Source organism: Halyomorpha halys, unplaced genomic scaffold, assembly GCF_000696795.3.
Source record: "Halyomorpha halys isolate HHAL.00 unplaced genomic scaffold, Hhal_1.1 Scaffold286.1, whole genome shotgun sequence".
Lineage (NCBI taxonomy): Eukaryota > Metazoa > Arthropoda > Insecta > Hemiptera > Pentatomidae > Halyomorpha > Halyomorpha halys.
Window position 1 is genome coordinate 148,802 of NW_027115682.1, and position 13,804 is coordinate 162,605.

The window sequence follows — 13,804 nt, forward strand, 5'->3', positions numbered from 1 at the left end:
GGCAGTTTTTTGAATTATTTTACTTTGTAACTCTGAAGTTGCTGATGAATTCTAAAGACTTTTGATTTTAATGAAAAGTTAAATTTAAATGAAATTGAATGTTTCAGAAAATAATTAAAACATAAATCGTAACTGCAAAACGACTACTTCATAATACGAAATTGTTTAATCTTGAGAAACAATTAAAATGTAAATTATAATAATGTTTTTTAGTTACTCAATATCTTTGTCAGTGATAATACGACTTTTCTTAGAAAAGTTGTTTTCTTATAAGACAATCGTTCCAATAAATCTTTTATATATCTTAATTTAAAAAAAAAAATTATCCAAGATGTGCTTTCCAATAATGCAATAATGCAATCCAAGAAGATCTCGTTGCATTTCAAAATTATTTCGTAGATCCAAATTAATTTAGTAGAACCAAATTTTCATAATAATTTTTTTAGATCCAGCCGAAGCGCAAGGACCTTGGACTTAAAGAATAAAATTCCCTGTGCTGATGGAGTGAATTTAACTCATTATTATATCATTGTATCATTTCATGTTGCAAATAAATATAGTAATGATGACATAATTATTGTAACTTTTTGACTTACTAGTACTCATGGTTCTTCATTACAAAAAATTAGCACCTACATAGATTATATGCAAAATCGAAACCCTCCTTAACTTCTGAATAGTTGATTTTCATGAAAACTTTGATTTATTATTAGGAACCGATAACCTTTGTTTGTTAGGTATCATAACTAATAAGCTAGGGGATATATTAATTACATTTTTTGGCAATCTCCCAAATTATTACGATAATAATCGGAATTCCATGTATACAATTAGTAATAATTCTGAAACCACCACCAAAATTTCCATTAAAACTATTCCCAATGGAAAAGAGTTTTTTCCTCATACCGAATTTAATAATTCACTTTTCAATCATGAAGATCTTGTTTCTATAATAAACGATTTGCACAATATAAAAAAGAAAATCGGATAAACGTTTTAAAATAACCATTATAAATAGTCCTCCAACTAATTACCGATATACTTATGGGTATTTCAAATTGTGTCTCATATCTTGATGACATAATCTTTTACAGTACATTCCTTCAGGAATATTTGTCGATTTTAAAACAGGTTTTTAAAAAATTAATTGAATCGAATTTAATTGGATAAAATGAAAAAAAAAAAATTGAATATTTTAGATACCTTGTCTCGCCTAACGGTTTTTAACCTACCGCTTATAAAATCATTGAAATCAAATATTATATTCTTGCCGATGAAGTCGTGAAAAAATATTTTATAAAATTTCTTGAGGCAATACTTCCCGACCGGACCCGTCTCACTAAAATCCACGAGGAGCGACGATCCTATAGCACTTTTGAAATATATTCTTAAAACGGTAAGAGGAGATATTTAATATTTAAAAAGTGCCAGAAATTAGAAAAATTTTTAAGGAACGCTGGATTTCAGCAACATGATCTATAGTATTTTCGATACTACGACAATCTACAGACAAAAGTAGAAAAAGAATGTTCATAAAATTTAATAACTAAATCATCCCGTATACAAAAGAAATTGAGCATAAAACTTTATCCTGATGTTATCTTAAACGAGCGTGTCTTGGCACTAAATAAAAAAAATGATTAATTTCGAAAATAAAATGATAAATGTAATTAAAGTAATTTCGGTAATATCTTTTACCTCAATCGAGTATTGTTGAATATCTTAATTGATTTAGGATATCCCCCCATTCCAAGGTTTGGTTCAAGGAATTCCCTTCTTATCTGTGTAAACTGTCTAATTAGATAAACAATCAGATTTGATGATTAATTATCTATATGCAATATCCGAGTATGCCTTGACTATTACGAACGCTTATTCTCTAAAAATAAAGTGAACATGACTCTTCACATGGATTATTGGCGACCGAGGCGAGATTTTACCAAGCGCTCTCACTTCTCAATATTATTTTTTATTTTAACAATTATTTTTCAACATTTTTTATGTTTGTGAATTTTATATCATAGAACTTCCTCTAATAGTCGATAAACTTCAAAGCTATAGCCGGCTTGTTGGAATTTGATCCTCATAAAGAGCGTTTCTTCAAATACAATCTTCAGCACTGCTAGTATGGTGTGGCCGTATCGAAACTGGGAAAATGAGTGTTGAAGTTAAGAGGGATGAATAAAAATGAAAGAATGAAAAGAAATAAGAAACTTTAAATGAATTATAATCAAAGATGATAGATTTAAAATAAATATGGTAAAGGAATAAAAATGTTGACAGTGGCAAAACCATTTCAAACACTCTCTTTAATAACGTCAACGATTGCCACTCAAGACGTTAATCTTGCCACCACAATAGCAATAGTAAAATAATAATAATAATATATAACATAGGTGACTAGTCCGAGGATTGGTTCTAAAAATCCCAACTCTAAAAAAACTGGTGAAATATATTCATATATAATATATTTTATACAATATGAAATATATTCTAGCCGTGCGGAGTCGTATCGAGAAGTAGATAAAATCTAATATAATATTCGGTTTATAGCAATAGTAAAATAAATATTTGATGGGAAAATGTATAAAGTTTAATATATGATATATATAAATAATACGGGTGACTAGTCTAAGGATTGGTTCATTTATTCATAATAAATGAATACTAAAGTAATAACATGATTATGTGAGTTTAGACCTCGGTTAGACAATCTCCCATGGTTATGGTTGTATTCAGTAACGCACAATGATGCATTGCCCCACAGTGAAACCAATGATTTCGAAACCTGGCCAAAATACAAAAAATTCAAACCCAGATATTAATATACAGTGAATAAATTAACACAGGTTTGTTTTTATGCTTCTAACCTTTCTACCATAGAAACTTATTAATTAGGAGGTTAATGAATTAATAATGATCTATCCTGCCTTTTATCATTGTCCCCTTATTTAATTCATGATCACTTAAGTCTATGAAATATCAATTTTCTTGTGTGTTATTCATCTTAGTGACTTTTTCAAAATTATAGATTACTCAATTCAAGATACATGTAATAATTAAACAATACATACATACATTAAGAATATTATTTTTAGAACAAAACTTTTTTCTTACGTTTCCACTTTAATTTCTTTCGAAATTGATTATTATCAAAACGTAAAATGAAAGTTGCATAATCTTGCAACTTTTGCAAAAATTGCACTCCTTGTTCAAATGTTAATTATTCATTTTTTTTCCTTAAACTTCATAAAAGTATAATTACATTTTTTTTCTGAGCCCTATGTTTGCGTGGGGTTGATGTCATGATGAAAACGAGTTGATGATAGCCCCTTTTTCTGTATTGATTATGCATTTGAAGAGGGGGCTGCAGAAGTTTGATCTTTTGGAAAGGGGAAGTCAGTATTTTGTTTCAGTCTGATAGTGACGGGGCTCACCAGGTTTGTTGATTAAAATAATTTAGTTTTTTGTAATCAGTCAAGTCTGATTAAATTATTACCACATATCCCTATTCTTATTCCAAATGGATTCTCGCCATTCAGAGGGCATTATTAAAAATGGTTGTGGGAATTACTACTAAATATAAGAACTATTGAGGAAGTTCTGTAGCAGCAAAATATGTCTACTACTAGCTGCTTATTTATCTAATCTAATGGATTTCAATAATAACTGCTTATGGTGAGTTTTTTATTTTATTTTTAAATATTAATATACTAAATCTGGACAAACGACTGACATGGAATCCTCATACAAGACTGAAAAGACAGGAAACTGCTCGTCGATTCCGACTATTACAAAATTTACTAGACAAACGGTCCAAACTTCCAATCCATTACAAAAGACTGATCTGCATGACTATTATAAGACCTATTTAGACATATGGAGTTGAGCTATGGGGCTCCACTAAACCATCTAATTCCTCTCGAATCCAATCCTTACGGTCCAAAATCCTTCGTAAAATCCTTAATGCTCCTTACTTTGTCACAAATCAAATCATCCATCAGGACCTCAATGTCCTCTATGTTGCTGATTTGTCCGGAACCAGATACTAATCCTTTCATAATAAACTTCCCAACCACCCAAACCAACTCGTTTCTAACCTGGCTTCTCCTTCACTACCTGATAATCCTCCTAGGCTTCTGAAAAGAAGTTGGCCTCGAGATATTCTCCTTTAAAATGTTTTTGGAGTTCTATCAATGGGTAGATTCTTCACTTGTTTTTATCATGTCATAATATCACTTACAGCAAATTTACTTGATGTGTATATATTTATACAGTTGTAAATAGCAATAAATAAATTATTAAAAAAAAAAAAATATTAATTTCAGGTTCAAAGTCTAATGAAACGAAAGTATAATAAGTTTCAGAATTATGACCGAAATTGGAATATTTATATTCAAAATTAGTCACAAATATTATTTAGAGAAATCAGTTTTCCAAAAATGTATAAAAAACAGTCTAATTTCAGAAAATACTTTTAAATTTTGATTCCCCTAACAATAAGATACATCCGATCTACCGGTTTTGGTGGAGTGACGATCTCTCGTAATAGAGTTGGCACAGGGCTTCAATTTAAGAACTTCATGAACTAAATCAGTCCCCGAGAGAAGCTGGAGATTTTCATGCAAGATTGTGTTCGTAGGCTCTCTGTAGGGCAATGCGGTGGCAACAGGATGATACCTCGCACACAAGTGGGAAACAGCTATTTTTGTGCAATGAACCTCTGAATTGTGTGAATCTTCAGTTGTTCTTTTGTTATTCAGAGCGTTGAATTGAATGCATTCTTTTTCCGTATTTTAATTTCGATAATATTGTCAGGTGGAAAAATATAAATCTTAACTTTCCAATCATTTTTTTTTTCATGCATGAAATTTATTTCTGACTCAAAGTTGTTAATTTGATTATTGGTCTTACTTTATCTTGGTTCCACCTTCAAAGAAATCCCCTGACTTCATACGTCAATGAAACTAACACAAAAGTTGCTCCAATATGTTCACTTTTATTAAGTTAGTCTCATTACAAAAATCAATAAAGCTCATTTTTTCTGGTCTATCAAAAATGTGGAAAAAACTAATCTTTCCAGTATTATTCCAATATTCCAGTTGCCCTTGAAATTCAGATAAATTTATTTCATGATGCAAGCTTACTTTTGAAAAACGATAGTTTCTTCAAGTATTGAAAAGAGTATCAATGATATTGCTAAAATCCAACTCCCCCAAAAAATTAAATAAGACCTTTTGTTCTTGAAAAACTTTCCAATATTCCATTGAAAAGTTAAGATTTATATTTTTCACCTGAAAATATTATCAAAATTAAAAAACGAAAAAAAAAATGCATTCAATTCAGCTCTCTTAATAACATAAGAACAACTGAAGATTCAAACAATTTAATTCAATGGACCAATTCAAACCCTATTCCTAGTAAGCTAAAGACAACACATGCCATCAGCGATGACACTGCCTTCAGCGGACCCGGCAGTCTATCTTATAATGCCACACTGGCAAAACAAGATTGGTTTGCCAACTTATATACATTCCTTTTTTTTTATTTTTGTATATATTATTTGTTATTATTACTTTTCTTTCTAGGAGGTCAGAAAAAAATGAAAAACTTTAGAAAATTGGAGATTAAATAAGCTGAAAATCTATTTATGTTTATAGACTAACTTTCGTTGGTATTTACTTGGCCGAAATAGTTTTATTAGATAATTTAAAAAAAAAAATAACAACCAGTAAAAACTCAATTTTTCCGAATGCCGAAACGTCTGTAAGATTAGGTCTACGGTTCACAAATATTGTTTGATGAGAGGACCAATTACAGGGAATTCGGGAATAAGGATATGAAAAATAAGGTATTTGAGTGTAAGAAATTACTCTCACCAACATAATTAAACACATTTCATTTTGGAGATTTTTTTTTTCACACTATCCAATACTGTGCACCGGATAATATAATCTGCAGCCGATTTATGTTAAGCCTTTACAAGATTTATTTTAAGGCTCTCCGATTTATGTTAAGCCTTTACAAGATTTATTTTAAGGCTCTCCGATTTATGCATTTACTATATATATCTTCTATCCTTCCACTAAGTTACAAAAATATATTTTATATATATATTTACTCTTTTTGTCAGGAGGTCAAAATTGAAGTGGTTAAAAAAAATATCACAGTTTTATAAAGCTATCTTGCTTAATGTTGTTATTTTCGCCTTCAATTGTTAGAAACACTATACATTATACGCATTATATTAACAATTTATTACTAGATAACAATAAATTTGGGTCCGTACCTCTGCCCTTTACCTGTCCCACGCGACGGGTAAAGTACCGTTAGCATTTTACTAACAAATTCCTATTTTATTTGCTATACCCTGTTGTCAATATGATGACTTTTTAATTTTGACCATGTAATATTATTTTCGACTTGCTAGTTGCTGATTTTTCTTACTTTGGTGGCATAATATTTTAAAAAATCTAAATACTTATATTGATTTAAAAAAAAAGAATATTCCTCCTTCATTTCCTCCCTAACTGTCCTATACTCTTCCTTAATAACCAACCGATTTACTTCTATCCGACAATAAAAAACCTTGGAGTCACCTTTGACCAACACCTCTCCTGGAAAATCACCTTTCCCAAATCACACGCAAATCCATAACTGTACTCAAACAATTCCTAAGATTCCGTAATTCCATTCCTCAGAACACACGTCAGACCCTAGTATCCTCTCTCGTCTTCCCCCACTTCGACTACGGTTTCTTGGTCTGTGGAGGACTATCTGCAGGACTAGAGTTGAGATTGAAGAGACTCATGAATTGCTTTGTAAGATTTATCTTTGGGTTCCCAAGGCGCTCTCAAGTCTCCCACTGGTGTACCGAGTTAAAGTGGCTCTATCCAACCTCCCGAAGGCAATATCTCCGTGGTATTTTCCTATTCCAAGTTCTTAAAATCAAAAAACCTACCTATATCCTAGATCTCCTCACTCTAAGTTCATCCTTCCACTCATTTAACACCAGATCCCAACCGAATGATTTATATATCCCCTCCTATAGAACCGCTCTCTTTAGCAAATCCTTCGTCATATGTACAGCCTCCTTCTGGAATTCTCTTCCCATCTTAAACAACACCTATTCCTCCACTTATTGTATAACCAAACCTACGTATCATTGTAATCAAATAAATAGCCAGATATTGATTAACATTATAAACAGTAGTAAAGCCAATGTTCCAATGTAATTTCATTTTACTAACTCAAACTTGTAAATGCTTGCCAGATAAATATCTTAATATATGAACCATGTATTTATTCTTAGGGGACATATGTCACAGAATAAAATTATTTTTTCATTTTCATTTTTTATTTATTTGAAGAAAATCTGTGTTGATTTTTTTAACATTTATAATCAAGCTCCAATTGAAGAAGTCAAGTCCTTTCAAACCACAGTAAATGAAAATGTATTTTCTGCGATGACAATTAACTGGTTTAAATTTTGATGAGAGCGTTTGTCAGTGGAATAACAAGCAATAGCCGATGCCTTACAAAGGATACTAAAGCACTATAATGGTAACTATCGTACCCCATTCGGTATTGCCCAATAGAAAAACGTTTACGGAATAGTGCACTAACATGCAGCAGCCAATGTCAGGCTGCCTTTAGTGAAAGCGAACCAATTAAAAGTGATCTTATTTGGACCCAATCCTGTCCTTGATTGCCTAGTAAATCCCTAGTTCCTAACGCCAATAATGATGATATAGTTGTCCTTGCGAAGTGTTTCCTCTTAAGTGAACTGGAATGTGGATTCTTTTTATTTTCATTTTAACGAGCTAACAACTGTGTTATTTGGAACGTTTCTTCATTCTTGGAATCGTTTCAATTCTTAAAGGCGTTAATATGGTCAAGAACTTTGCAATTGAAGTAGGGCCACGGATTGAGCTAAGAATGTATCGAAACATGTCCAAGTACTAATACGTTTGGCTCGTTATGGGGAAGAATTAGTGATATCATAGGAGCTTAAAAGCAAGTTTTGTACAAGTCAGTGGATTGTACCTAACATGAACGGCTAGACTAATATTTCTTTTAGTTTATTATGACAAGATTGTTCGGAAATATTTAGGCTAATGATATAAAGTTTATTTCAAATTATTTTCTCCCAAACCATTATTAAAAAGTACTATTGAGAGAATGATTTAAAAAAAATAATTAATCTGTCTAATTTAAAAATGATCCATTTAGAAAACCTAGACATAGACAGAAAAGAGATAAAATAAAACAAAAAGAATAAAATAACCCGTGTCGAAAAATTCTTGCCACAACTTTGACATTTATGAATACCTTTATTTTAGAAAACATTTATTAATCCATGATTAATCGAACAATAATAATTATCTTATATGAATTCTGATAGTAAATTGACATTAAGGGACGTGACGGCCGTGCGAGTTGGGGTGTAGGTCCCAAAGCGCCCCGTTTGGAACGTTGTGAGTTCGATTCCTATCTGGGGCAGTTAATATTTATTGTAATTTGATACTAATAAAGTGATACATATTTTTTACAAAAAGCTAAGAAAGCTTAGGATACCTAAATAACGTCTGTACACAATTTCAAGAAAATCTGAAATAATAATTCTTTAAACTGGGTTAAGTTGACAATGACCCATACCCTAATTGTTTTTTTCAGAGCGTCTCAAACATAGCGTTTTTAAAATTTTCCATACCAAAAGAACTGCAAGTTAAGAATGAAAAATTAAAATATGTACAGTTACTAACCATGAAGGGTCAGTGACAGAGTACTTTGTAAGGAAGTATTATTCCTTGAACAACGGCTGTGTAAAGAAATAATCTGTTCATGAATCCCTAATTTTTCTCCGATTAAGGGTGCTCACTTTTAGAGGCTGGGTGGACACCGGAGAACTCCCTGAACCCACAAGGTTGATTCATGGTTAATAAATACTTATAACAGAATAAATAACTATATGCCGCACCTGGGCCCTTGGAATCAGTAGCACAGTGCCTTACTCACTAAGCCACCCCGCCTCTCCGCTCCCCCCAAGTTAAAAGGAACACTAAATAATATTCATAGTCATTGTTCAACTTCAACTAACGGGCATAAAAGAAGAAAGTTAACCTATATTTTAATGAGCCACACTAAAAGAAACAATATTCTATTTATTTTGTACACTGTTTTGATTATCATGTGTTTATTAACTAACCTTTCCTTAATTTTTAGGCTTAGCTAATATTTGTAAATATAAGTTTACCATGAGATATTGAGAAAAGATAAATTCATAGTGGAAGCTGCCCAGGCATGGTAAATCGAAGTCTGCCCAAGGAATTTGAACCTGACTATTATTGTAAGTAACATCAATGATATTATAATAATTCTTAAAAAGTAAATTACATAAAATCTAATAACTATTTTTTTTTTATCTATGTATATAATATATGATTTCGATGATACTCATCTACCACAATGAGTCTAATTTCTGGAACCCAGTTGAGATTTCATTTGAAATAGTTATGCTTCAATGGTTATCTTGAATAACAGGTGTTTGAGAGACCTAAGGCTTGTTCAGGAACCCCCCAATGACAATTTATACCGAAGTACATTAATTAAACAACCTAGCAATCTCTAATGTCACTTTAGTCCATACCAGTTGATAAGATAATTATATTTACTACAAACCTACTTCTATGCAATGTTGTTTATCTCTCTATTACTCCAAACTATTATTTTAAATTATTTTTTCATTATTCTATCTTGCTTCCTATGTCATCTCTAGCGTTGAGTGGCCTCAATCCAAAGCTTCCAACGCTCAAGGTTCTTGCGTAGCAGCTTCGTTTGTAAGAGTGATTCCTTCAATCCTCTGGATATATTTCCTGGCGTAAAATACCTTGCCGTTTACGAGGCTTCTTACTGGTTGATCGAGCTTCAATATAAATGTTTTGGTTCTCGGTTCTCGCTCATTCGATAAACGTGGCCAAACTATTAAAGCTGGTATTTCTTTAGAGTGGGATTTAATGCTGGAATCTTAAGATCTTGCCTAATCCTTTTGGTTTTTTTCTTACATGGTATCCTCCAGTATTTTCTGCGACTCTAGGTAAGAACTTTACCTCCGTACCACACGACTAATCTTATCAAGAATAACCATTGCTTTTCTCAGTGTTCGTCTACTAACTGTGGTTTACTATTAACACACACAACTTTAACTCTGTGCATCTTTCTTTGGTATTTTTTATATTCATCTTACCTCTTTACTATATATTCCTGACCTCGAAACTAATAAGCCTTTGAAATGTATTTGTAAATTACCTTAAATCTATGAATATTTTCTGTACAAAGTATTATTATTAAAAACTATTTAGTGTGCTGCAATAACTGGACTACTACGCCCAACTAAAGTAAAAAAAATCCACAATGATCAAACGTATTCAAGAGGATTAAAAACAATTTAATTAACTCAATTAAACCCTTTTTGAACTTAATTGGTTCAACAAAATATGTTTTAAAATAATAAGTAAAAAATAGAGCCTTTCTTAGTATACATATAAATTATAAGATTAATACAAATAAAATTATTAAAAAAATTATATATATTATAATAAGTCTTTGAAATGTATTTGTATATTACCTTAAATCTATAAATATTTTCTGTACAAAGTATTATTAATAAAAACTATTTATCTTGCTAATTTTTTGCTGCAACAACTGGACTTCTTAGCTCAACTAAAGTAAATTTATTTCGATTAGTTTGTATTTTACTTGAAGATTGAAGATACCTAAGATCTTGCCGACTATATACTCTGTTTTCGCGAGTTATCTACTCCATTTTATAATTAGGTCTTAATAATTTACTTTTACTGCTTTCATTAGCTCTCGACCTCAGCTCGCTACGCTTGTTTAAGAAATAAACCATTCCACAACGAATCCTTTTCAGTTCATGTCGGACGTATAGATTCGAATCTCTTCATAGTTTTATAACCCACAAAAACATAATATATGGTCGATGGGATATTACGTTAGTAAAAGTGGTAAGTAGTTTTTTTCACTAAAAAACAAAAAATATTAAAAACACCTTTTACAAGTTTAAACGAACCCACTAATGACGACTGAACTTTAAATATAGTAGAGTCGCTCCAGCATTGAATGTACTCGATGCTGTTTCGCAATAGAGATCGTGTACTGTTCAGTAGTAACTGCATTTACTCTGAACGCTAGTCGGGGCGAACTGAATCGTGTGGAAATAGAAATTGCATTTCAAAGCCAAGTAACTAGTTCAGTAACAATAAACATTTTCATAACTTTCACCGGCTGAAAATCCACGATGATCTAACGTATTCAAGAGGATTAAAAGCAGTTTAATTAACTCAATTACACCCCTTTTTGAACCTAATTAGTTCATCAAAATAAGTTTTAAAATAATAAGTAAAAAATACAGCCTTTGTTATTATTAGTAAATTATAATATCGTTACAAATAAAATTAAAAAAAAATATTATTATTGTATTAACTATTAAAATAGTTTTATTTTTATACAATGGTGAGTTTGATGCGGACAGTTTTTCCTCAATAATTCTGATTTATAGATAATAATTTAATTAACATTATTACAATTCCTGAACTACATAACCTTTATTAACTTTAATTATTAATCCTTCAACATCCAAAATGATGAAATCAATGACAACATTCCGATGTTGAAGATAAGACTGGTATTTCAAATCTAATTTTAGCTTTAATCAGATTTTCATGTTTCATTGAAGGAATTCATTTTGCTTTTTCTTTTTTTTTTTTTTTAGTATCTAGAAAAACTGGTTTCAATTCTTAAATGTTTTCAGCCTTCTTTTTGGTATTCATTTCATACCGGATGTATTGGTTTCCTGTTGTTGATGATATATATAAGGATACATACCTTAAATATATTTGATATCGACCAACTTCATCTTTTGAATCTTAAATTCTTCGATTTATCTTCTTCCTACTTATTCAGTTTAATATATAATACACGGAATTCACTCTGGTCAATTCAGTCTACTTATATTAGTCGTGTAAATGGTGAATTATGGCTAACAGATTGGGACATACTCGTTTAGGATCTAATTTATCATTAAAAAATAAAAATGCAGATATAAAGGTTAATTGTTATTAATTGATTAAATAAAAGGCGTTTGACAAGAGGTCAGTATAGCTTCTTCACTGTTTTAGTATTTTTTTCTCTCACTTTTTGTTTCTTATGTAAAACTCCGTTTGCTGTAAATCATCTTTATTCTAAAAGTTTCGATTAGGGAGTTATTTTTTGTCGATTGTGAATAACATTTAGGGGAAAAACCGAAGTGTATCTAGAAAGCTGCCACATTGTAAGGGAATATAGTGAAATAAACTTGTGCTCCATGCGATGAAACATTTTCGAAATATAGTGAGTGCTGTGGCGACGAAAATACGTTTATACACACGAAAGTGAAGGTAGTCCTAGAAATTAAAAAAAAAAATCAACATTGAACCATCTAGGTACTAATCTGCAAAATCTCTAAAAATTTTAATGAAATCAATGGTTCGATCTGACTACTAATACATGGAACCAAATTGATGTTCATTTTTTTTCTACATCAATTCAAGGTTTTGTTTGAAAACTGTTGTTTGCCACGAATTAAAAATATATATATAAATACAGTTTAATCGATAAATACTTTTTGGCTAATTTTTTACAGCCGATTTTTATTCTCTTTTATTTTGGTTATACCTAAGCCCAAATCTACTGATCGACAGGCAGAGAATCAAATTGATCTTCAGAGGTGTCTAAAATTGTTTTCTTAGTTTTTATTTATTTATATTTTTCATTTTCTCCATGAACTCGAAGTTCCTCTATTTTTGTTAGTGATGAAGTAAAAAAAATAAATAAAAATGTACAAACAAAGTTTAATCGGTAGATACTCTTTGGTTAATTTTTGACAACTTATCATAATTGAAACTTTTTTTATCTTATTTTTTATTATTTTTCAATAATCAACCAAGAAAAAAAACTGATGTCTTTCCCTTAAAAATTAGAGGTTTTATATTTGAAGGCACATAAAATCCAAAAATTAAAAAAAAATCGATGTCAAGGTTTTTGTATTTTTTATAAATTTTGCACAAAATCGTAGATCACACTGCGGCCACGACACGAAACGATCCTCGAAACTCTAGATTACTATCCCCTAGTATTCAATTTTTTTTTTGAGGTTTGCAAAAATGATTCGGAATTAATTACAATTGTTTGTTATTTTGCGATGCACTAAAATAATTAATTTAACTAACTAACCAAATAGAATTTCAACCTTTCTGTCCACTTATTTAGGTAGGAGTTGATATCAAGTTATTTGCATGAATTTTAATTATATTTACTTATTTTGATTTTTTTTTTACTTCTTCGCCTCAGTAAGATAGAAGAATGGTTGATAAATGAAGAAATGTTATGTTAATCACTTATTTATAAGAACTAAAGTGAAAATATTATTCAATATTTTGTTATTTCCAACCTTTGCCTATTTTATATTACCCTTTTTCTTATATTTTCTTGAAAAACTAAACTGTTTTTGATAAAACTAAGTCGTGAGTGGTGAGTTCAGTTATAGCGAAAAAATACAGTCAAAATTCAATTCATAGTAAAACAATGACTTTAGCTAATCATACACGAACAAAACGTATTTTGAAGTTGAAGATCTGGTTTGTGACTGTCATAATTTTTAGTTCTCAACGATATATTTTCAAGTATAATAAATTTACAATTTAAAATAAATATTATAAGCGATACCTATCAAGAAAATATTAGT

The 13,804-nt window shown here is 30.5% G+C and overlaps 1 non-coding gene across 1 annotated transcript in view; it reads left to right on the forward strand.

Annotated features, from left to right (window-relative positions):
- Positions 1-9,193: 9,193 nt before the first annotated feature.
- The window catches only part of LOC106680772 (uncharacterized), a 16,001-nt gene continuing 11,390 nt past the window's right edge, over positions 9,194-13,804 (forward strand). Inside the window, exon 1 of the transcript XR_010844924.1 lies at positions 9,194-9,349. This is a non-coding gene — a transcript (uncharacterized protein). The remainder of the gene's footprint in view (positions 9,350-13,804) is intronic.